General features: G+C 36.7%; 1 long non-coding RNA gene across 9 annotated transcripts in view; it reads right to left on the reverse strand.

Moving 5' to 3' along the window:
• Positions 1-7,809: 7,809 nt before the first annotated feature.
• LOC146766751 (uncharacterized) overlaps positions 7,810-23,418 on the reverse strand; it is a 71,742-nt gene continuing 56,133 nt past the window's right edge. For 4 of the 9 annotated variants that reach the window (XR_014957057.1, XR_014957054.1, XR_014957056.1 and 1 more), the window contains one exon: positions 22,217-23,412. This is a non-coding gene — a long non-coding RNA (uncharacterized LOC146766751). Of the gene's footprint in view, positions 23,413-23,418 lie in introns of all 9 variants that reach the window. The other 5 variants (XR_014957061.1, XR_014957058.1, XR_014957062.1 and 2 more) reach the window with 5 other exon arrangements.

Raw genomic sequence — 23,418 nt, forward strand, 5'->3', positions numbered from 1 at the left:
TTAGTAGGATCTCTTCATCTGCCCCTAGGTTTCCTAAGCTCAAAGTAGGTTGCACATAATTTTAGGTATTCACATACAAAGCTAAAAGATTTTGAATGTAGCCCACATTTCCATTAAAAAACAAAACAAAACAAAACAAAACAAAAACCTACATGAAGAGGATCACTAGAAACACAGGAGAAGCCAATGCTTTGTTCATCTTTCAGGATTTCTAGAACAGGTTACTGTTCAGGCTCTCAAAGGAAGTTAGGAAACCCAGTCTCCCCTGACCTGGGGATCAGAGTAACCCTTCTACTCTTCAGAGTCAATATGCTCAGGAAGACAGAATTGTACCTTTGAGAAAAAGAGAAGCAAAGATCTCTTCATAGGTTGTGAAGCCTGTGGGACTGGTGACACATTGATGCAGAATTTTGCCTTGGAAAATCATCTGCTCCTGGCTTCAAATCCAAACTGGGCTCTGTGGCTACCACACCTGATTTCAGGGCTAAACCCTTCATTCAACTACTGCCACATATACAGCAAGCAAAGATCACAGAGCAAATAAAATGTTACATATCTACCAGCTCTACTAATTTGGATCCTATTAACTTTTCTCCCCTCTGCCCCTAAAAGTCTTCTAACTCCTGATTTCCTCTTGGCTCGTAGGGAATTGTGCTGACAGAGGTAAGGGGGGAAATAGCAGCAATCATTTGCTCTCTTACATTGATTCTGCCACAGAGAAGCACAAACAAAACCTTCAAAGGACCTGATCTAACCTCTCTCAGGAAAGCCAACACCACCCCTTACCAAGTACATAAACAGCACATATCTAAAGGAAGGTCAAACATCTGCACATAAGATGTACATAATCCTACACAAAACCACCAATTCATCATCCTTGGGCAGTTAATGTAGATATTTTACTATTAAGGATTTGATTTCTTAGTTCAGCTAGGAATTTACATGAGTTGCTCTAGGAAACCAAGTTGGGGAGGTAATTGTAAAGGCAACAGCAGAAGCTGTATGTGTTTAAACCCCTTCTGTAAATCTCTGTACAAAGCTAAATATCCTGAATGTGAGGGGGAAACAGCTGTGACAAAAAGCATCTGTTCTTTTGAGTAGCTGTAACACAATGAAATCTTTAAAGTGACAACTCAAGTATGGGGAAGGGCATTGCTTAGATCAAGCCCACATGCTAATGCTCTTAGTAGATATGCTCAATGGAAAATGAAAATTAAATTGAACCATTTGGCAGGGAGGAAGTCTTGTGAAAATTTCTTGCTTGTGCAATAAAGAAAATTAGTTTGAACATGGGAGAAGAAAATAACTCAGAAAGTGGTCTGATAGAATGGTTCAAAGCCTCCAATATGTAAAATATTTAGCATTGCATCACTCCAAAAAAATCACTTCTTTGGACTTCACCTCCTTCACAATTCCTCTAGCTTCACTTCCTAAGTCACAATTTTATCAGTAAGTGGCAAGAAAAGGATGGCATTGCAATACTCTGGGTCTGGGAAAAAATTCTTTCTGTCATGCTGGCCAAGGCACCATCTCAAAAAAAAGAAAATAAAAAAGAAAAATACAAATTTGAGGAAGTAGGCTGCACATGATTAAGCAAATGCTGGTTTTTGTACTGATAAGGTAGAAGAAAGGAAAGAAATGTGCTTTGGTTCTGTCTGCAAGATGTGGCTGTGCAGGCAGGCATTAATCATCTTCTCAGTTTGTAACATGAGGATACACAGAGATAAAGAGACAAACAAAAGACCTGCAAAAGACTCATAATGAGGCCAGGAGTGGGTGACATGTGGATAGATAGAAGACAGTGGGCAAGCCTCACATGATCATGTGGTAAGGCAGATCTCCAGAGGAGGGAGAGCCTGCTGGAAGGCTTTGGGGTCAGAGAAAAGGATAACCCTTTTGACTTAGTGGCTTGTTCTGATGGGATCATGAGTTACAATTAAAAATACCTTGTCTCAGATTCTGATGACCTTGCACACAGAAGCTGAAATAAATAATTTGTTTTCTTGGTGAAAGGAACAGATAGTGATGATGTGGGGGGATGTGGCCATCTGTCTACACACACACTCTCAGCCCAGCACAGTTTCTCAGCACACACACTCATACACACACACACACACTCCACACACATTCCAGCCACCCCACTGCCATGCCCCCTGGAGACCTCCCCACCTGTCAGCACTCCAGTTATTTTCACAAATTCAAAGGATTCTTTTGCATCACAGAAAGGTATCTGATGCTGAAGGATATTGCATGAACATGCTGGTGAAGGTGATTATTTTAAATCACTTTAATAGCTTCCATTTTATTCATCAACCAACTGCAAAGAATAATGTCTTAAGTTTTGGGAGAAGTGTAGTTTGGGTCATGGATACCATTTAAATTTTCATTATTTTATTATTATAAAGCTAAAAAAAAAAAAAAAAGAAAAATGAAAAAAGAGAACAGTAATATAGTGCATCCATCATGTATGATGTAAAGGAAAAAGAGAAACATTCTCATTGTGGAGGTGTAGCTGTCCATTGCTCACTCACTAATGAAATATTGCACTGAAGTAAACATCATATCACATTTTCTTTCTTCACTTATGCAACAACATTCATCAAGGCAAATAATTTGAAGGAATGCAAATGAGTAAAAATGTTGATTTATGGTTTAAAAAATGAACAATTTACTCAAACCACATGAAATGACCTCTTCCTCCACAAAATATTAGAATAAGGTTTAGCAAAGATAAATAATGACAGTTTTGTGTTAGTGCAATTTTTAATTTACTAAGAAAAGCTAATGGCTGTTTGAATAAAACCTATCCCCATTCCTTCTGCACTCAACAATGATGATTCAGCAGTTTACAAGAAGAGAAGCCAAGGAGGCAAGCACAGAAGTTAGATGTCATCTGGATTCAGGACATCACCATGGAGTTTGTGTCCTCAAGAGATGGAAACAAAACCAAGAATTCCTTTAGAAACTGCATCAGGGCTTCTTCACTTATAAGACAACAAGGAAATCTTTGAGATGTGGATTCTGAATATGAATGCAAAGGTGACTAATCAAGAGTTCTCCTCCACTCCACTTTATTTCTACAATGTTGAGTACTCTGCATCAAAGTGGTAATTAACAGATTCTTTTTTTTTTTTGTTTTCCACAAATAAGTACTTTGGTGGTTTACAAGCTTTGCAGTGTGGGTAAAGGACTCCTGAATTCCATTTGTTTGTTTTTTAAAGATTATGCTCATGTTGCATGAATCTGATAAACAAGACTATAAATTATAAAGCCTTAACAACAATATGCTGATGCCTTCTGGCTGAAGGGATTAAAAGTCTTATTAGCCAAACATTTAATAAAAATAATTCCAAGGCTGTCTTCCATTGTGTTGCTTGAATTCATTATCATCACATTGACCATTCTTGTGGGACTCTAGCTGAGCAAGTCAATCACATTGAATGTAAATGTGGTTGACAGCAATTGGCTTGTTTTGGACAACATCCCTCCCTGGTGACTCTGCAGCTGGCTTTGATTCAGTTGATGATTAAGTTATTTAAATGTCTAAACTTAAGAAGTTTAAAGGAAAATGACCTCACCAAGATGCTTTAGGAGAAGTTGGCTCCTGCTCCAAATGTAGCCAAGAAAGAAGTAATTTTGTGGATATATCAAATGGAAACAACTCCAGCATTGCCTGAAACACTGCATTTGAAACTCTGAGCGGCTTCCTGGGTAAGGCTCATGGAGAGCCTTCTCAGCATGTAAACATCACCCAGTTGGATGGCTTTGTCCTGTCCAGGACTGAAGCTGCTGGCAACAGCTGACAGCAGTTGAATTTATTTACACAGAAATGTCTTCCTACCTGGAGCTGGGACCAAGCAAAACAGTAAAACTAGTAGAAGAATAATCACAAGAATAATGGCATCTATTCTGGGAGGGACCCAAGACTCCTCCACCCATCACCTGGCTGTGGCTTTTGCTGGGTTTTGATGCTTTGATTTCAGTCATGGCCTCCAGCATGAAGATCTAAGATTATTGCTTGCATATTGTCTTGTTAAGAGTGGGCTGATGCCTGGTTTCATCAACTCACTTATTCTACAGCAATTTGTAAATGAAATCACATTCCTGTTCAATAGTAAATCAAATCAATACAGTAACCAACAGCCATGTAATCCACAGACATAAACAACAATGCTAGAATGTTTACATTATAACTGACAGACATGAAATAATCCCATGATTTCTCAGCAAACCAGGGCATGTTCATCAACATAGCACTTTGGAAAACCTAACAATGTAAATGCTCAAAACATGGCAGCACAACCTGCTGGGGTTTACAAGCTAGGATATAGAGGAGAAGGAGAAAAGTTTATTAATTTGCTTTTTGTTGAAGTGTGTTTCAAAATATTAATAATGAAAAATAAAGTAAAAACTCACACAACACTACATGACAGGAGTTGGCAGTTTGGGTTTTGGCTGAAAGAATGGAGTCCCATCTCCTTTGCAGTTGCAGGCTTTTGAACTGTTACTGTTCCTTTTTTTTTTTTTTTTTTTTTGAAACAAGGCGGGGCTGGGCTTCACAACAAACAATAAGAAAAAAATTTTTTTCCACTTTGCCCAGATGGCCTGTGCTGGAAACAAAAATTTAAATGCAATGGTACAGGTGCAAGAACAGTTACCAACAGCAAGTCACTGAATATGAGACACAGTTTACAAAATAACAGGACATTTTGAGGCTGGATAAAGTAACTAAAATGACCATGAGGCTGCAAATGATCATTGTGTTTGAAACAAACCACACAGTGCCTCTGCTTGCATGCTGTTTTCATGTTCCACTAAAGGACTTTGAAGATGAAACTTTAAATGTTCTGAATTGGCTCATTGCTCCCAAGAATTTCCTTATGAATAATCAGGGATTTGTTTTGACATTGATTTCCACTTAACATCGGCCTGGTTCATGCCTTCTCTCTGCATATAAACAGGAAAGGGAACAACACCGGACATGCAGTGGTATTAATCCTTTTCTCAGCACACACCCTTAATGCTCATGGAAATGGATTATGTAAAGAAGTTGGGACATCAATTAAACACTAATGGCTAAGTTTGGTGCATGAGAAATTTCTCAAGTGAAAGGAGAAAAATTAATATTCATCTCAGAAAAGCATGGCAGAGTATCATCAATAATGATCATCAAAAGATGCTGGGAAATTTATTTTGACAACAGTGACCTTTGTATTCATCAATCAACAGGCTGAGTCAGGTCCTCTGGGCTGTAAGGGACAGCTCTCAGCTGCCTGCATTCTAGAGGTTTGGGACTGTGAAATCTCCTCTGCAAACAGTTATTGACTACACAAATGCCAACAACTAGTGCTCTGCAAAATACAAATGCACTTCTATTCTTCTGGAAAATTTACCCAAGGACCTGGTACAACTCACAAACTGCTTCTTCAGAGGTATACCAATCATGTCACTCCTGAGCTCTTCACCAATCCCATCAAAGGATAATGATTACAAACATCTAAGGAAGGTGCTTTGAATGAAGAAGAAAAATCTTACTTCCCAGAACTGAAGGATTAATTTGAGATGTATTTGCAGCATGTGGAGAGCAAAGAAAAAACACCTTCAAACTCTTTATTTTTAGATATGAAATAAAAGAAATAAAATTAATGAAAAAGAATAGCCATTTTAAATGGCCAGGGCATGATTCCTTGCAAATTTTCCTATGCAGCAGAAATGTTGCCTTCACTCCTGAAGAAAAGCTGCTGCCCATTCTCAACCCATTGCTCTTCCACTGCTTTCAAAACATTTTGAGACCACCTGGAAAGAGTTCATCAAGCATCATGGGTGCACTATGTGCATGTTCCACTGGTCTGCCATGCTGGGCTCTTGACAGAAGACTATGAGAAAGGAGAGGAAACTTTTCAGCAAACTATAAGTGACTTAAACTTAAAAAAAAATATTCAGCCAAAGCATGACTCCAGCAGGTTTTCATTAAGACATGCTGCTGAGCACCATTTCCTTTGTCCAATACAAACTACCTGGACCATCCTGAATATGGATAAAGCACTCCTGCTCGGCCACTGATCTCCTCAGCACCTTCTGGCTGAGGAAAACAAATTTGCCCGCTTGGCCTTGCTGTTAACAAAATAGGGGTAGAGCCTGTTGAACAAGAAGCTGGCTGGGGGCACAGGTTTCACTTTCTCCCTTCCTCCCTCTGCTCTCATTTACAATGCTTTGTTTTGTGGTAGGGCTCCAGGGTCATCTGTTCTCTGCATGCAAAGGTCCCCAAAAGTGCCATACACAATAATAAAATCACTACTATTTTCCAAACTCCACTTGACCTGAGAAAATCATGGTTAACGCTTAAGGTTATACATTTTGACTATAAAATGGAAGTTTCAGTGAGACAAGCAAACTCTGCAGCCTATGCACCACCATGATCATGCTGCTGTCGATGAATAAGAAGCGGCAACATCCAGAAGATTCTGAACAATGCCATCGTTTCAGCAAAATACCATTCATAAATGCAGGAAAATGGCTAGCAAAACAACTTTGTTTCTGGTGAACAGGATCAGGATCCAACAGTACACCTTGAAACAGTTACATGGTTTTGCCTATAAATTCCCAAAACCAAAATGGTTTTTGATTTAAAAAAAAGTTATGGATGGCATCTTACTTTTGGTGCAAGAGTCCTGAACACGCAGTAAAAACATGGAGAAGGGGGCTGTGGGTGCCATGTGCCATGCCCCCAAAACGTAATATTTACCCCACAAGACGCTGAGTTTATACAGGCAAACTCCACATGGGATAGAACTGACATTGTGAAGAAGCAGCTTCAGGCTGTCCTCAGAAATGTTGCTGATGCCTGGCCAGTTCAACCAACTGCTACCATATCAGTTTGGGGGCACAACTCATTTGTGCTCAGAAATGGTTATCTACCTGCAATTGAATATCCTTTGAAGTGGTGGTGTTTGGCTGTTTACCAGGCCTGTTTTAAACCAAGGCTCCTGTTCATTGTATTTCCTCAAAAATAAACATGCCTGTCCCATAATTTTTACATTTACACCTGAAAAATGGTTTTTGAGCTAAAGAATATATATATACTCAGTGTGAAGTGTCATGGCAAAGGCAAAGGGGTGGCTGGTGATGGTGGCTTGATCTTTGGGCAAGGGCCTGAATCCTGTTTGTTTTCCTCTTTGCATTCTTTAATTGTAATTGAATACAAAAGGTTTAGCAACCATACTACTGGCTGTAACAACATACTCATTTCAGTAAACACCACATTGCAGACTTATTGAACCAGCCTGCAAGTGGTGCATTCATCCAGAAGTACAGGCTTCCTGGAATATTGGAAATCCTCCCTCATGCTCCCACAATTTTAAACATATTTTCATAATGAAAGAAGAACTATAAATTTCAACTACAGTGTCATGGATTTATGTGGCATGAGAACAGAGTTCAGTCCCAAGCCTAGCATTGAATAATTTAACTGAACAAGTTCAAAAGCAAGCTCATTGTTATTTGAACATATCCTAGTGCTTATGCCTTCTGTTGGCTTTAATAATCAACAACAACATCAAGGAAAAAGTTTACAAATAAAGGTCATAGCTTGATCATTAACACTGGAAAATGTGATTGCAGATATATTATGCATATATATACCATTGCATTCCTAGGTTCATAGATATAAAAAGACATATAAATTCTTTTATACATATATATATATATATATATATATATATATATATATATATATATCATATCAGGCACTCAAATGTTCACTCCACGCTTCATCCCATCCAGAGATCCATACAAAGCAGAGTGCTGGAGTGGTCCTTAGCTCATAATAAAAGCCACCTAGGGCAGAACTTTCCAGAGCCTACACCTAGGACTCTATTTCCAGCCTTCCTTTATCTACTGATACTTTTGATCAGGGACAGCAGATATTTTCAAAGGTCTCAGTTGAGATGATTCCATGGTTCTTCTTCTGAGAACATGAAGTTCATTAGTAGAATCCCTGTTCTTATGTACTTCATTGAAGCTGATCTTTTCATCATTTGCTTAGAGCAAATATCAGCTACAATTTATTACAAAATAACATGCTCATGCTTCCAATATTAAACTTACTGGCTCCTAAATGCTTTCAACTCTATTATATAAAATGCAGAACAGTTTTGTTTTTAATCCCCCAAAAGTGATTGCCTGGATGCACAGGAGATGGAGATGATGTTTCCAGCTGGAGCTGTTTACATATTGCAAAGAAAAAAAGAAAAAAGCTGGGGAAATAGATTGTTGAACACCAGAATTCTAAATAAATAATATTCTAAATAAATAATATTCTAAATAAATAATATTCTAAATAAATAGCACACCTGTTGCTACTGTGCTATAATACTAATTTCAATTATTTTGCCCTGCCTCTCCTCTCCAAAGATAAAAGTAATTTGAGCACCCCAAACATGTCTTTATATCCCCATCCTTTCAGCCTGTGATCACACACACCATTAGCAATGCTCTGAGCATTAACCCCATCTTCACTGTAAACATTTTTTTCTATTACTTTGACATGGGCTCCCTATGGAAGTTTATGATGAAACATTTTCAGAACTTAACCTTTTGGAAAACATCACTTGAATCTAGTATTTTAAACATTTAACTTTTTGCCTTTCTCAAGTGGCGAAATCAGTTTTGCTTTTCATAATCTATATATCGGTCCTTCTGCAGGGAGGAGTCCCTGGCTGTCACACTCTCCCCAGCACAGAGAGATCCAGCACAATTGACACTGTCCATGTTTGGCATTATTCTTTAAAAAAAATAAAACACTTTAATCCAGTTTCTCAAAACCAAATCTTTACATAAACACGACTTTAGTACTTTTGACAAAATGTTTTTTTTATGCCTTTTCAAAAACATATGAAATGGACAAGTAACACATTGCCATGCTGTAATTAACAGTAGAAATCCATCTTTTATTCAAAGTGAATAAGGATTTCAGAATAAAATCTGGTGCCTATCACAGAAATCCCCCCAGTCGGGGAAACAAAGCACATATTTATCTATCAAAAAATGGAGGGTGTAAAAAAAGGTCAAAATTTGTAATATCTGGGGAAAAGGAATATCCAGTGCTTCAGATTTCTGCTTCTAGCTCTCACATAAGGTATTTCCATTTTTTATAAAATACGTTTTACCACACATTTCTTACATTACAAATGAATGTACTCTAGGGTCGCAGAAGCTGGGAACAATATGAGCAGGTACTCCTGCAATACAGCAGGAGTGATTTACAGCATGTAATTTCAGTGAAACAAATTGGCACCTAACCTATAGTATCTTTGTTTTTATCTAGTTGAAGGAGATAACATTGTTTGTGAAGTACATCACATTTGTTATCTTGCTCTATCTCAGAGTTCCCTTGAAATTACTTGTTCTTGTTTCACTTGTGAATAGGTGGAAGGAAGGGAAGAAACTTCTTTATTCTTTAACATACACACAATTTTAACTTGACTCATCTACTGAAACAGCTCTGATTTATTATTTACAAAAAAAGTTCTTGAAGAGATCCATAGCATTTAATTTTAAATTTGCCCTTAATTATGATTCACGATCCAGATTATGATCCATGATCATAATTTTGACTGCTGAAGTCACTCAAATGCTTTCAGTTGCAATTATTACTCAGCTGCATATAAGTAATTACACATGAGTGGGAGAAATGGCTGAAATAATTTCTCTTAATCCTGAAACTTTTCTCTTCAGAGGCCCTTTCAGCCTTCAGCTTTTAACTCAGTTTCATGCTGCCTTCTATTCTGCCTCTCCTATTCTTCCTTGACATTTTTACACTTGCTGTTGTTCTTATTCAGTAGACTGGCTTCAGGGATACATTTGAGAACATTACAAATGCAACATGGAGAAGATTGTGAAAGTTGTTAAAATGTAAATCTGTTAGGCAAATATTTTTAACTATTTTAATTTAAAGCTAGTAAAAAAAAAAAAAAAAAAGCCCAGAAATGCCAAATATGACACCACTAAAATAAAATTAACTGAAACCAGCTGGCAAAACTTATGAATTTAGATTTCCTTCCCATTTGTTTTATGATTTCAATTTTTTTTAAAGATGGAGATATCAGACAAAATTTTGAAATCACCATCACTGGAAAACAAGAATAGAATAAGAAAAAGCAAAAAAAAGTTCTATCTTACTCTTTCTATTTCCATTCTTTTCCTTGGCAGCCTTCTAGACATCTATTTCCTCTTGCATTGGCATATCTCCAACAGTTAGCAATAGTAACTTCTGTTAAAGACAGGTAGATCTGCATCTATGTAGAGTTTTTTACATAAATTAAATGGGACCTATCATTTTATCTAGTAAAGTTAGTTCAGAGATACCAATTTTGCATTTTCAGCTTTTGCAAGTAGGAGTCAAATAAGTGACAAATATGGGTAAAATACTCACTTATGTTACTCTGAGAGAATTCAGTTTTAGGGGATGGGTACAAGAAAATAAGATAAGCCCTTGCACATATCTGTGATTACTCAAGGATATAATTTAAATTTTCTTCTATAAACAGAATATTTGCAATATAAACAGGTAGACAGAATTCTGAGCATATCATGCATAATTAAAGAAAAAAAAATTGGCCAATCTTTTATTTCCTAATGAATTTTCTTAAGACCCAACAATCTTAGAAATGTCTGTAAGAATTCTCATTAAAAATCAAAAAATTCTTCTATAAATAAAATAATTATTCTTCTATAAATAATTCTATAAATTATTCTTCTATAAATAAAAAAAATTCTTCTATAACTTTTTTTTCCTCTTTCAAGAGAGAATAAGCACAGCTAGTGTACAAGTTTTCTTGCTGCCTTCACTGTCAGACTTTCCCAGGATGCTATATTGAGTCAGAACCCATTAAAATCATCAACAAATAGAAATGTGTTTAACCTGGATTTAAACCCACAGCCTGATCCAGCATTTAAGATCTTGGCCAGGAATTTGCTCCACAGTCACCATCCATAATGACTGAGAGGTCAGAGGCTACTTTGCTGCTCACAAGTGCAAACGCAACAGCAAATGTTCTGGAGTTCACTTGCTGCCAATTGTAAGGCCAAGGTTTGTTTTGCAATAGGGCATGGAAGATTAAAACAACACAGGAAACTTGGCTAGAGAACAGGTCCAAGTGGACCTCGAAGGAAGTAATTACTTTGGACTACTGTACTCCCTCTTCCTCCCTTCACTCTTTCACTTCTTTATGTGCTTAATTGTAAATTACCCTCTACTCCTTCCCTCACTTAGTTTTGCCTTGTAGCAGTGAAGACACACAAAAGTGCTGGTACTAAATTCCCACTGTAAAACCAGTGCCAATCCTTGATGTCTACAAGCTCCAGAGCACTTTGAGCACCGGACATAGTGACATTACAAGGCTTGTTAACGTAAAATCTTCTTTGTGTTACAATTTTTGCAATACATTTTACAAAAATCTACCCCAGGGAGCCAAGGGGCAGTTGCTTCTTTATTACATTTTAGGAGAGACACATTATTAGCGTTCCAGTCTATATATTATGAAATTAAGTGGATACCCTTGGGGTTAATTCCTCGCTGTAATTGTAATGAAAAGAAACAATTTCTAACCCTCCATTTAGGATCTATATCTATTAAAATCCACTAGTCTTAGTGACTCCTGGGGCCAGTGAAGTACTTCAGTGTATATGAAAAAGGGCACTCCCACAGTGTCCAATATAAGTAATTTATAAAAATAACAGCCTCCAAGTGGGAAAACTAACAAATGAGTTTTCATTGAGCCCCTCCCTGCTGTTTACTATTGCATGATGGATTCATCAACTACGTAAAATTATATGCATATCAAAATCGTGGAACTGGGTTCCAAGATTAGAGTTTGCCTAGAGTAAGAAAGGTAGAGCAGGAATCACAAAATACAATTACTAAATACAAGGTAAAATGATGCAATAAAGCCATAAAGAATCCTCCCAAGAAAAAGAAAAAAGTTAAAAAGCAACACTCCTTTTCAATGCCTTCTCTGTATCAAAAGATACTGTTTGCTTCAATTAATTTCAAATGATAATAGAACACATTTTAAATACTCAAAGATGAACTATTTTAAAAACATTTACTTTCTTTTGAAAATGCCTAATTTCTTTAGTCTAGGAGATGCATAGTAGCAACAATGCTATTGCCTGTTTTCAATGTCTTTACTGTTTATCTCGCTGTACTTTCTCTGAGAATTCCCCCTCAGCAGTGTTTTTCTGCTGACTTTAGTACTGCCAGCTTTCACATCATCATATGTGTCAGGTTTCACCATCTCGCCCACACACTTGTACCCCTGCTCGCTGTTCATAATGCCCAAAAGAGAGAGAAACATTTTCAAAAATGAGATGAGAAAAAATGGATTTAAAACCACAGTAGCAAAAGGAATACTGTGTTCCAGGAACCTGCTGTTAAATCATTTTTATGAACTGACTAGATTTCAGCTTGAGAGTGAAGCTTTAGCATGTAATTCAGTTTGTTAATAACAAAATAAAATGTATATCATCAGATAGTGTCTTCCAATTTAATATTCTTACTAAGATCATTGTTTCTATTAGGCTGAAAACCGTATAAGTGCATTGTTGTCTAAGACAGCATAAGTTCCCATTTGGAATGCATGCATGCTGAACAGACTTACTAATTTAATAGCAGAATAGTTTTCTTCTGCTTTGTTAGAATTGCCTTGTGAAAAAGAATGCCCCTTTAAGATTTCAGGAGTGGTCTGTCTTTTTGATACTTGTTTATCTGCAGTTGATAAAGCTTTAATGCCATTTATCTCTCTGGTTTTATTCATCATAATGTAAGCTCCCTTAAAATAAAGGAAAAGGGTCTTACCAGATGTGAAGAAAACAAGTAGTTGGTTATTTTAAATCAACCATTCAACTGGCTAATAAAATATTATGTAAGTTGCTCTGTACAGAGGAGTTTAGGCTGTCATGGTTATTTTAAGGTAAAGAATGAATGTAGCATCATTTAGTATGTTCATGATCAGCAAAAAATGGGGTTATTTTTTAGGTATTAATTGCAAATTCATGTTAATATGTCACCTGTTGCTACTAGCAAGCCATGGTCATTAATGTCCTTATTTTTCCAGTGACTACAAACCATCTACAAGCATGAGCATTCACAGTTTGTGCATTCTCTGGTCACCACACCAGCCAATGAAACTGGCAGCACTACTTCAGGTTGGTGTCTTAGTGAGGCATAAAGTGCCTTCTTGAAAGGACAAGGACTCTTGCCTGCTTTCAAATTATTATAGAACTTTAATACAACCATAGCAATAGAAGATGAAAGTGGAAGGCTGACAAATGCTTTCATTTTTACCATTGGCACGGCATGACATGCTGAATATATGGGTCTTTAGCCACTGATGATTTTTAGAAGTTACATAAAATGAACAGGTGGCCTCCATCTCACTGGACAGGTGTTGGTATCACATCTAATGAAGCTAAACAGAACTACTGTCAATAGAAGGCTGTAAGTGTAACACTTTTCATGTCATTACATCCCTTTCAATAAATCAAGAGCTCTTCAGAAAATACATGAATATCCCTAGGAACTGCAGCACTTTCTAATATTGATTGTGCAGATGGTAGACAGGGCTGCACTTCTCAAGGCCAGTTGCTAATTATCCTATATCAAATATGGATAGGATGACTGCTGGGCAAATAACTGAGTAAAATGTTGATACTGGGAACCTCAGAAAGAATTGGAAATCATTAAAAATTAATCAGGGGGCTCCAACTTTTGAACTTCTGATTGTTTCTTCCTTATGCCTTCATGGAAATGGGTTTATTAAAATTTATCTGCAAATTCCTGCAATTTAACTGCTGATCATGCACTGAAGGGAGCTTTCTTGAACTGGGACAGAGCAACACACTGTTAAGTCTGGGATGCTTGGAAATCATTGTCCTAATTTGCTATAAGAAGCATATCCATTTTATTCTAGCATTAAAAGTAGTATCCTAATTTTGAAATTAAAATGCTACCAATAAAGTGCTGAGAATGAGTCCTTTTATATGTGAGAGAACATGGGCACAGTGAAGAAGACAAAGATGATATAATACCCCATAGATGCTCAGTTTGTGTATTATGCCTATTTTCTTTGATAGTTGTAGAGATTTTATTTGTTCTGTGCATTTTGTTTAGTTTTAGGAAGTTGAAAATAAACCTAAAACACAGCACAGATTCTAATAGCACATTTCAACTTGAATAACTACACTATAACTACCTAAAAAATTATTGTAATTTCAATTCCATAATGTACCCTTTACTTTTTTCTTACTCATATCCCTTACTTCTGCAAATATAAACATCAGCGCATTTATGAAGGAATGTATATTTGCCAGCTCTGAATGGAAAATACATATAAAATTATCAATACCGCTTGTTTAATACTGACCAGTAAACTGAAGAAAGGAGTCAAAGCAACGATCAATAGTGGACTATTCAAATAATGTAGAAACACACTTATGTTTTAGTTATTATTTATGAAATAATGACCAAAAGTAGGAATTTTCTTCTTACAGAAAAAAAGCCAACAAACCAACCAAACAAAAAACCATTCTATTTTAATGGCTTTTGTTCATTTTTTTAAAACTTGACATCTTAGTTACTGATGTAATTTCTTTTTAATGTACTTCTAACATGAATAGCTGTATTTTTCAGACTGTATTTCATGAAAGAGGAAAAAATCACATGGTAGAACCCTGTCTCAATGTTCCCTGTCAAACCATAAATACAAGAAAGACTATAGTGCTCTTGGTTTATGATTGGAGTTAGAAAAACATTTGAACATGGTGAAAAAACCAATAAAAGACCCAGCACTGGTTGATTCAGTGAAAATCAGTATAAAATTTTTCTACTGATATGAAGTGAATCTATTTTTTCCTCATATAAAAGGACAAATCACACCCATACATTTTGCTGTTACATCCTAACTACAAAGGCATAGACCAAAAGCATAAAGTAAGAGCAAATATCACTCCAGAACCTAAATTGATTCAGTGTTCACCTGGGAGAATGGAATTCTGGCTTTCAGCTTCTGCTTTCAATTAATATTTGGATTATCTCCATCCTAAATACCTCCTAGCCATGTGGATTGAATCGACAAGCACAGGCAGCAACTGAGGGCAGGATTTCCACATTCCTGATGGTCCCTCAGCACTGCTGGGTGATCAGAGAAGATCAGGCATTTGCTAAATGAGTGCAACCTAACCTGAAGGCCAGGCTGGGCCTGCCAGTGTCTTTGACCACTTTGGGAAAACAAAGAGGGAGAAAGGCCTGTCATTCCAGACCAAAGCATGCAACAAATCTTATTTAAATTCATAGCTGAGCAACTGAATCCGGGCACACAGCACAAAGATAAATCATCAGTGGGTCCCTCAGATTAGCACCAAGGTGCCTTGCAAGGGCTGAAGACAAGCTACCAAAAACTGCAGCTGAATTTGATGTTAAAGAATTATCTCCCCTACCGTCTGACAAGTATTTCTCAAAATGTGCCTGCCCCAGCTAGGAGAAAGCAGAGTGGGATCATGCATGACCCGTGCTCACCCTGGCACACCACACCAGTCAAATATGCCTGCATGAGGGCTTTCAATGAGCAAAAGGAAGAGCTCTGCACCTCAAGGAGCCTTTGGGCCCTGTCTTTTAAGCTCACACATTTTCCATTGTGAATAACTTGCTACTTGTTTAATCCATGGAGGATTTTTCTAGGAAATAAATAAATAAATAACTAAACAAAGTGAATACTGTGCCATCTCTTCACTGGCAGGTAAATTATTCTTCAGTGTTGTAGATATCTGGAGCTATTTACAATCAAGCCGAGGAGCTGTTGTGCTCAAGTAATTGCACAAGGCATTGCCTCCTTTAGGACATTTTGCTTAGAAAGTTGAATTATCTGAACTGCTTTGTTCTCCACATATGTTAAGAGCAGATTCATCAGCGAGTTAGACAAAATAACCAAAAACAGTCTCCACAGACTCTTAAATAACAGTTCCTCCCCTTCCACTCTTGGCATTGCTACAAATGAAAAACAGAATATTGGAGGATTGCTACAGATCCAGGCTTTTTCATTTGCAAAGAAAATTTGAACTTTTTTAAAGAAGCATGTCATAGTTCCAGGAGAAGATACTTTACTAGTGAAGGTTCATTTCAATAGCTGAAAAAACCCATGGATCTGACCAGGTTTTGTTTTCATTTTTACACTGTTGCTGTACAAGCAACTGAAGAAGAAGCTGAAGAAGCAACTGAACAAGAGTGCTCTTTTTAAATCTAAAATTTAAAACTGTTAACTTTGCTCCAAGGAACAATCTGAAAAGAAAAATAAACCAACCAAACCATAATTCAGAAATATTTAGTGATATTTAAAAATAGCATTCAATTGCAAATGATAAGAGGGGTCATGAAAGTGTTACCAGCAGGTTTACGCTCCATGTAGCCTTCTTTCAGCGACACTTAAAGCAGAATATGCATTAGATTTTCCTTCTGACCAAAGCCTCCTTCTAATACATTAAATAAAAGCATTCAACACTCCTCTTCCAGGCCAGTTGTGGATTGATTTGTTCATTAAATCTGGAATTTTTCTTCAGGTTGTTAAAGTATTTACTCTTTTTTCTAATGGCTTCAAATTAGATTACTAATGCCTACAGTACTGAGTTATACCATTTTACTTACCAGAGTTGGTTTTTTTCCTAGTACATACAGTATTTTGAGTGCTCAGTAAGAAGTTTGCAATAGTAGAAAATGTTAAGTTTACAACTCGGAGTTCTTAAAAAATTGAATGAGAAAAACATTGCCATTCAAAATCAAGAGAAAAATATTTTGCTGGGATAACATGCTGGTCAGTACATTCCTACTTGAAACCAAACTCTTCGGTACAAAACAAAGTTTCAATAAATGGAAGGGCAACACAGCATTAATTTGGGAACAGAGCAGCAATGTGTGAAACTATTTTAAAAATAAGTAAAATGCTCCCCCAAACTGGGTCAAGAGCAAACTGACATGTTTGGACACTATCCTCCAGGCTGCAGGAGAAAACAGCTACACTTCATGTTTACCTGCACTGCCTCCTCAGGTATCTCCTGCTGGGTCATCTGTCCAGCTGAAATGTCCCCCCTGCATGGGGTCAGCCTGGTCTCAGCACTTCTATAGGTATTGAGAGGGATTTTTTTGCTCCTTGATAGATGTCTCCTGGAATGTCCATGAAGATGCAGCCCTTGCTTCAGCTGTAAAATAAGTCCAGGTGTTCATCCAATGGTTTGGTGATGGAGAAAGAGAGATCTCAGACAGCTCATACAGAGCTTGAAGTCTTCTGACAGCTCCTCACAATCTCCCACCATGCTGTCAAATCTTTTTCAGAACAGCAGAGTCCAGTCTAATGAAGATACATTTCAGTAATTAGTCAAAGACTCTGCACTCTTGTTTATATCCTTAGTGCAACCTCTGGGTCAAGCATGGCCAAGAGGAAGTACAGCACATGCTTCCACTCATTATCAGAAAAATTCAAATGGATGATCACACTGCCTCAATGCTTGATAGTTGCTTGGTTTGCTCTGTCTCTTCTTACATCATGCTCTTCAATATTAAAAAATCAATATATGAACAGATTTTCAGCTGTCATGTATACTCTGCAAACTACATCAAATAACCACTGAAATTAAACTTAGCTGCTCTTTCCTTTAAAGTAGATTTAGATTGTCATAATTTTGGATATACTTACAATTTTACATGCATCTTATATATATATATATATTTATCACTTCTTTTTTGTGTATGTAGATATCCTTCAAAAGTTCCTCCCTGGAGATTTCTCATCTTGTGACTATTTTCTTAAGAAAATGTAACTCCAAGAATATTTGTATTAAGATGTAAGGTGATGTGTAAAAAAGTATAATGCAGTTGGAAGAACACAGTATTTAATTATTCAGTAGAATTATTAGTTTGAAAATTGAGTTAATAAACAATGGAAAGACAAAATATATACTGTTCAGATCTCAGTATTTAATTCCAAATTCTTATTTTGGCCATGTGCCCATCCTCTACCAAGGTTACTTAGAGAAAAATTAAGAAAATTTAGGATAATTTAAATATTTTAAGAGCGGCTTTTCAGGATAAGATCATGGCTATTCATAATAAAATATACAGAATATTCTGATTATTTATTGCTTTCTCAGAAAACAACTGAGGGCAAATATTGCCATGTAGTATCAATATTAAGATTTCTGGGAGAAGTAGTACAGCATTTTTATCATTCTCCCTATGTGGGTGACAATGAAATCCCAGAAAGTTTGGCACAAAGCTGATTTTTTACTGTACTAAATAAAGTCAGCTTACATTTCCTACAGCAAGAGGGTGACAAGGACAAAAGAAGAGTTTAATATTTTAAAAGTTCCAAAGACTGTGAATTCTTTTTAGATGGAGGTAGCTTGATTTTTGTTGTCCCGTCTCTTTTCATAGATTTTTTTGATAACTCAGAAGAGAAAGAAGTCTCCAAATATAGACCAGCACATCTGTAGCCCAGATAAGAAAAGTGATATACAGTCCTACAATAAATGATATCTCAGGGAACCATACCAGATATTTTCATGAGTACTAAAGAATTTCCATGTGGAGAGCAAACACTACTAGAAAAAAGGAAGAGAGGATAAAATCAAAAATATTTCAGGGACATGAGGAAAAAGGGGAATAGAAGGAAGTGCAACAGTTGTCTTTGAAACTGCCCTGATAGTGATTTTTTCCATGTTAGTAATTTTTTAGCCAGGATGTCTGTAGTTTTTATTGAAACCTTCACTATTTGCATTGGACCCTAAAAACAGTAGAATTAAAATGGATCACAAGGGTTTTCCTCCACTGGAATTATGATATTCTGTGGGTGAAATTGAATATTACCTTTAAAGAACTAATAGAAATGCCTTTCTTCCAGAAAACCCCTCCTTTACTTCATTTTTTCTTTCCCAACATTGGCAATTGTTAGTAATGCCTCTTATTTTTCAAGTTCTACAATGTAAAATTAAAAGGAAAATAGTTTCAAATGAACAAATTTTCCATCACATGAATAGTTCATTCTAAATTTGATGGCAGTTACTTTACAGTCCTCACTACATATAATTCCCATTTAGAAAGCCTTAACACTAGAGTTTTAGTAGAACAAGCAGTTCTTACTTTAGTATTTTTTTTCCTTAATCCAAGATAAATCTCTATAATTACAATTGACTGCTTTTTAAAAGAACAGAAATGGCAAATGGGTCTATCTTAAATTAAAAGATCTATTACCTTTGGTCTTCTAATTCTTCTCAGCTATGTGTTTTCTCTGGAGGCACTTTCTCATCCTTATGAAAACTAGCTTACTGCAGGTGTAGAGGGAAAACCACATTGTTAGATTTATGCACTAAGGGTCTGGATAGGGAAGAGATACACAAGTTTAGAGAAATGGGAAGTAATTGCCAAGTATTTAATGTATGAACATATTAAAAAATACCTGTAGCATAAGATATGCATCAAATAAGACATTTTTATTGAAGGCTGAATTTTCATTCCCTCATAGAAATGGGACATAGGGAAGTAAAAAAGTAAAGACTCACCATTTCTGCATTCAAGAGCTGAATGCCTAAAAAGCATAGAGGCACTTCTGGTAAACCACAGCTTTGTACAGCCATACCACAGAAACCCTCATGGACAGCAGCTAAAAGTGGTATAGACTGCCAGGATATCATGGCATGTATATTCAGTTAACTGCACTCTTTTTGCTCTCAGGATTTTCTTTGTTTCCTATTTTCTATAAGCCTATCTTTTTTAGTTTCACTCTGTTAGTGCCCCTTTTCTTTCCTGCTCTCTGTACAACTGTGGCTTAAATTCTGTACCTCAATGACCCTGGTTTTGTATGCTTCTCATTCTTCTATTTCCTAGACAGAGAAGCAGCAAATATCTGCTAGATAATTCGAGATTTTCTAAGACCTGTTGTACCCTGAAATTAGTGAACACTGGCAGCATGTACAACAGGAACAATGCTGGAAGCTATCTGTTGGCTGAAGCTTTGATTGCAAAGTCATTTATTTAACAGAAACCAATACCATTTGTCTAAGCCCTCACAGCATTCAATGGATGGTATGTACCCCATATTAAAAAGACCTGGATCCACACCAGTTCAGCTTTCTTTTACCCTAAATAAATAAATAAATAAACTAATTAAAAAAACTCCCCTGAAAACAAAAACCCAACACATTATGAAACAAAACATTACTCAAATGCAAAAATAATTATTTCACTGGTCCCTCTTCCAAAAGCTTAGTTTTATTTATACTGAAAATTATTTCACCTAGCTATTGTAATAGCTTCTATATTTCGATAACTTCTGCGTTTCAGACCTGTATGCCTATATTGCTCTTTAAAATGGCACCATATGACCACACACTGGCATCTGCTGGAGGGGTTTTAGAAATCATGAACAGTCCAGATAGCTTATGGCTGCTGAACACAAGGTATTTTGACTCTGTTGGCTAATTCCATTTATTTCAGCAGAGCTGTGCCAACACTGAATCTGAGCCCTCTATCTAAATTTAATCTGTTCATTACTTCTGAAGACTATTGCAAATAAATAGGCAATCAAGTAGCTAGAAGGACAGAAAAGAGGGATATGGTGCATAATAGGTAACCATACAGAAGAAAATCAAAGCACTGATTCCTTTCCTTCCAAACAGCAGACAATAACAGTTCAAACTAATCACATTTCAGATTTTCTTTTCTACGTTTGGTACTCTGGAGACTTTATTCTGTTCAATCTAAACCAGCCCCTTGGTAATTGACTTCACCGATAACTGGATCAACCTGCAAGTAAGAGCTGGATTGGGATCTGTCGAGCATAAAGCTCTCTGCTTTGCACAGCAGTGAAAGCTGCTCCCACACTTACACAGGGTAAGCAATTGCTAGGAAAGGCTTCAGATGCCCTCACAATGTCTTTTACCTTGACCTGGTAAAACAAGCTCAATTTTACCCAGTTCTTGCCTTCCTCACTCCTGCTATATTTAGAGTGACACTTATGAAATAGATATCTTTCCCTAGGGAATGAAGCTAAGAACAATTCAGTTTACAAACTCTAGGCTTAAAAGATCCTTTTTGATAATGCTTTCAGTAAGGACTAACTGAAATATCTCTTTACCTGGAGTGCACAATTCACCTCTACACGCCTGTGGACTCTTGCCACCTGTCTGATATTTTCTAGACTTTGCCAAATAGAATTCTATGTATTTAGAAAATTTCAATAGACATCGCTATTTAAAAAACTTTCCAAAGGCACAGTTGAATGTGCCTCTGGGTCAAAGGAAAATCTTATCTCACCATGGCTTCTAAATCTGTGAGATTTTCTGAGGAATGGAGTGTTGAAATCTGATTGCTGAGGCTGTGCAACAAGAATGAAAGATAAAGAGAAAGATTAAAGATGTTTAAAGTTCAGATATATCATTACTACCTTTCTCAGCACATTGACATAGGGATTAAATACAGTTTCTCAGAAAAGTGAAAAAAAATAATTTCAATAGGCTCTAGTCAGAATTAGGTAATGTAAGGACTGTTATCCCCACACATAAAATAAGAATATTCTGTAATGAAATAGAATAGTCCTTGAAGTAGGACGTTTAATAATAATAATAATAATCATCATCATCATCCTAAAAGTTCCTAGTTCTGATCAGACTTCAGAATCTTTTTTATTATATTCATTTATCTCTTTAAACTTTTCAGGTCTGCATGTCTTGAATTTTGGTGTCCTGGTGCTGGCTGTTGTCTCTGTCTTCAAACTGTTCTTCAGAAAGTGTATTTGTTTTCCTCTGTCCTCATACTAAATATCTAAAGTGTCAAATGAAGCTCTTCCATCTTACAACAGTAATGGAATTCAATCTCCCAGTGTGGAGCACAAACTCCTGCTTCACTCGATCATCACCATTTAGTCTTTGGGAGATCTCACACGTGGCTGATCTACAGCTAATGACCAAGGCAGGGTTTCAGTTCACTGCAAGAAAACCATAACTCCTGTCAGCCACAGCCACTCTACCAACCTACAGCAGAAATGTCATGAACAGCCCAGAGGAGAGGGGCAGGCAGAAGAACAAAGGCAAAGTGCCCCAGGTTTGTACATAATTTTTTTTTTTTTTGAGCTACTATGACTTTTATTCGTTGGGTTATTAGATAATCTAGTATGGGTTTTTGATTCTTTGAATAGCTCACAATTTTGCCTAATTATTACTAATGAAGTTAATTCCCTGCCTCTCCCATGACTGTTTTTAGCAGCTGAATACTCAATAAGAAAAGGTGTGGGGAACAATTGAGGAGGAAAGCAGTGAGTTGTAAAAAGGGAAGGGTATTTCAGTCTAAAATACATTTTCATTTGAAAAGATTAGCATAAATAATGTGTGCTTACCTGGCACTCACTTTTCAAAATTTAATTAATGCTAGGAAGACACTTTAAGACATAGTGCTCTAAAGGTGCTTGGAAGAAAAAAAATTGTCCCCCAAGTGTCTGATGTGAAGAGCCCCTAGGTGACACTCAGAGTAATGCACTTTTTGAGCACTTAAATTTACTAGTGTCTTTCAGTGCTCCATTAACATAATTTGGCACAATTATAGATATAAACACTTTATAAGCACTTAGTACTAGGAGTATCAAAAAACCGTTGATCTCCATCAGTTTATACTGAAAACAAAAAGCTCCAGCACAGTGCTCCAATAAATGCATATAACTGCTCCATACTTATCAATAACATTCAAAATATGCCAAAAAGGAAAGAGTGTTTCCCACACGATCCCTGGATAAATTCTTTAAAGATTTTAAACACCCATGTAGTAGGCTATCTAAAACAATTAAAACTGCATGAAATGAACAATCAGATTTACTCAATCCTGCTGCTCCCTGACTAGGTAAGTCAACAACGTTTTTGGGAAAAGGAAAACCAAAAATAGTGCAATTCAGAATAACAATCAGCACCTTATCTATCACACTGACATGTTAAATCTCCTGGAAAAAGATTAAGAATACACAGGCTGGTATGTAGTGCAGGCCCAAGTCAGAGTAAGTGAGGTGAAACTGAGTGCAGGTATGGCACACAGCACCCTACAGAGTTTTGCTGTTTATGCTCCTAACTTGAAAAAATATTTTGGAAAAAAAAAGCCCACATGAAATGTGCTGTTCGCTTTCTTGATGCAGTTAGTGAGTCCCCCACATACCTTACACACTTCAGAGTAATTCTTTAGAAGACATGTTTTTCTCCCAGAAGGTCCTCTTGAGGACAGGCTCTGACAGGCAGAGTTTGGCCAGCAGCGAACCCACGTCAGCTGCCTGTGCACGCACTCCATTCCTCATCTGAGCCACACATCCAGGCTTTGTGCTGAAAGTTCCTTCCCTTCAA

This window comes from Lonchura striata, chromosome 8 (assembly GCF_050655825.1).
Source record: "Lonchura striata isolate lonStrDom1 chromosome 8, ASM5065582v1, whole genome shotgun sequence".
Classification (NCBI taxonomy): domain Eukaryota; kingdom Metazoa; phylum Chordata; class Aves; order Passeriformes; family Estrildidae; genus Lonchura; species Lonchura striata.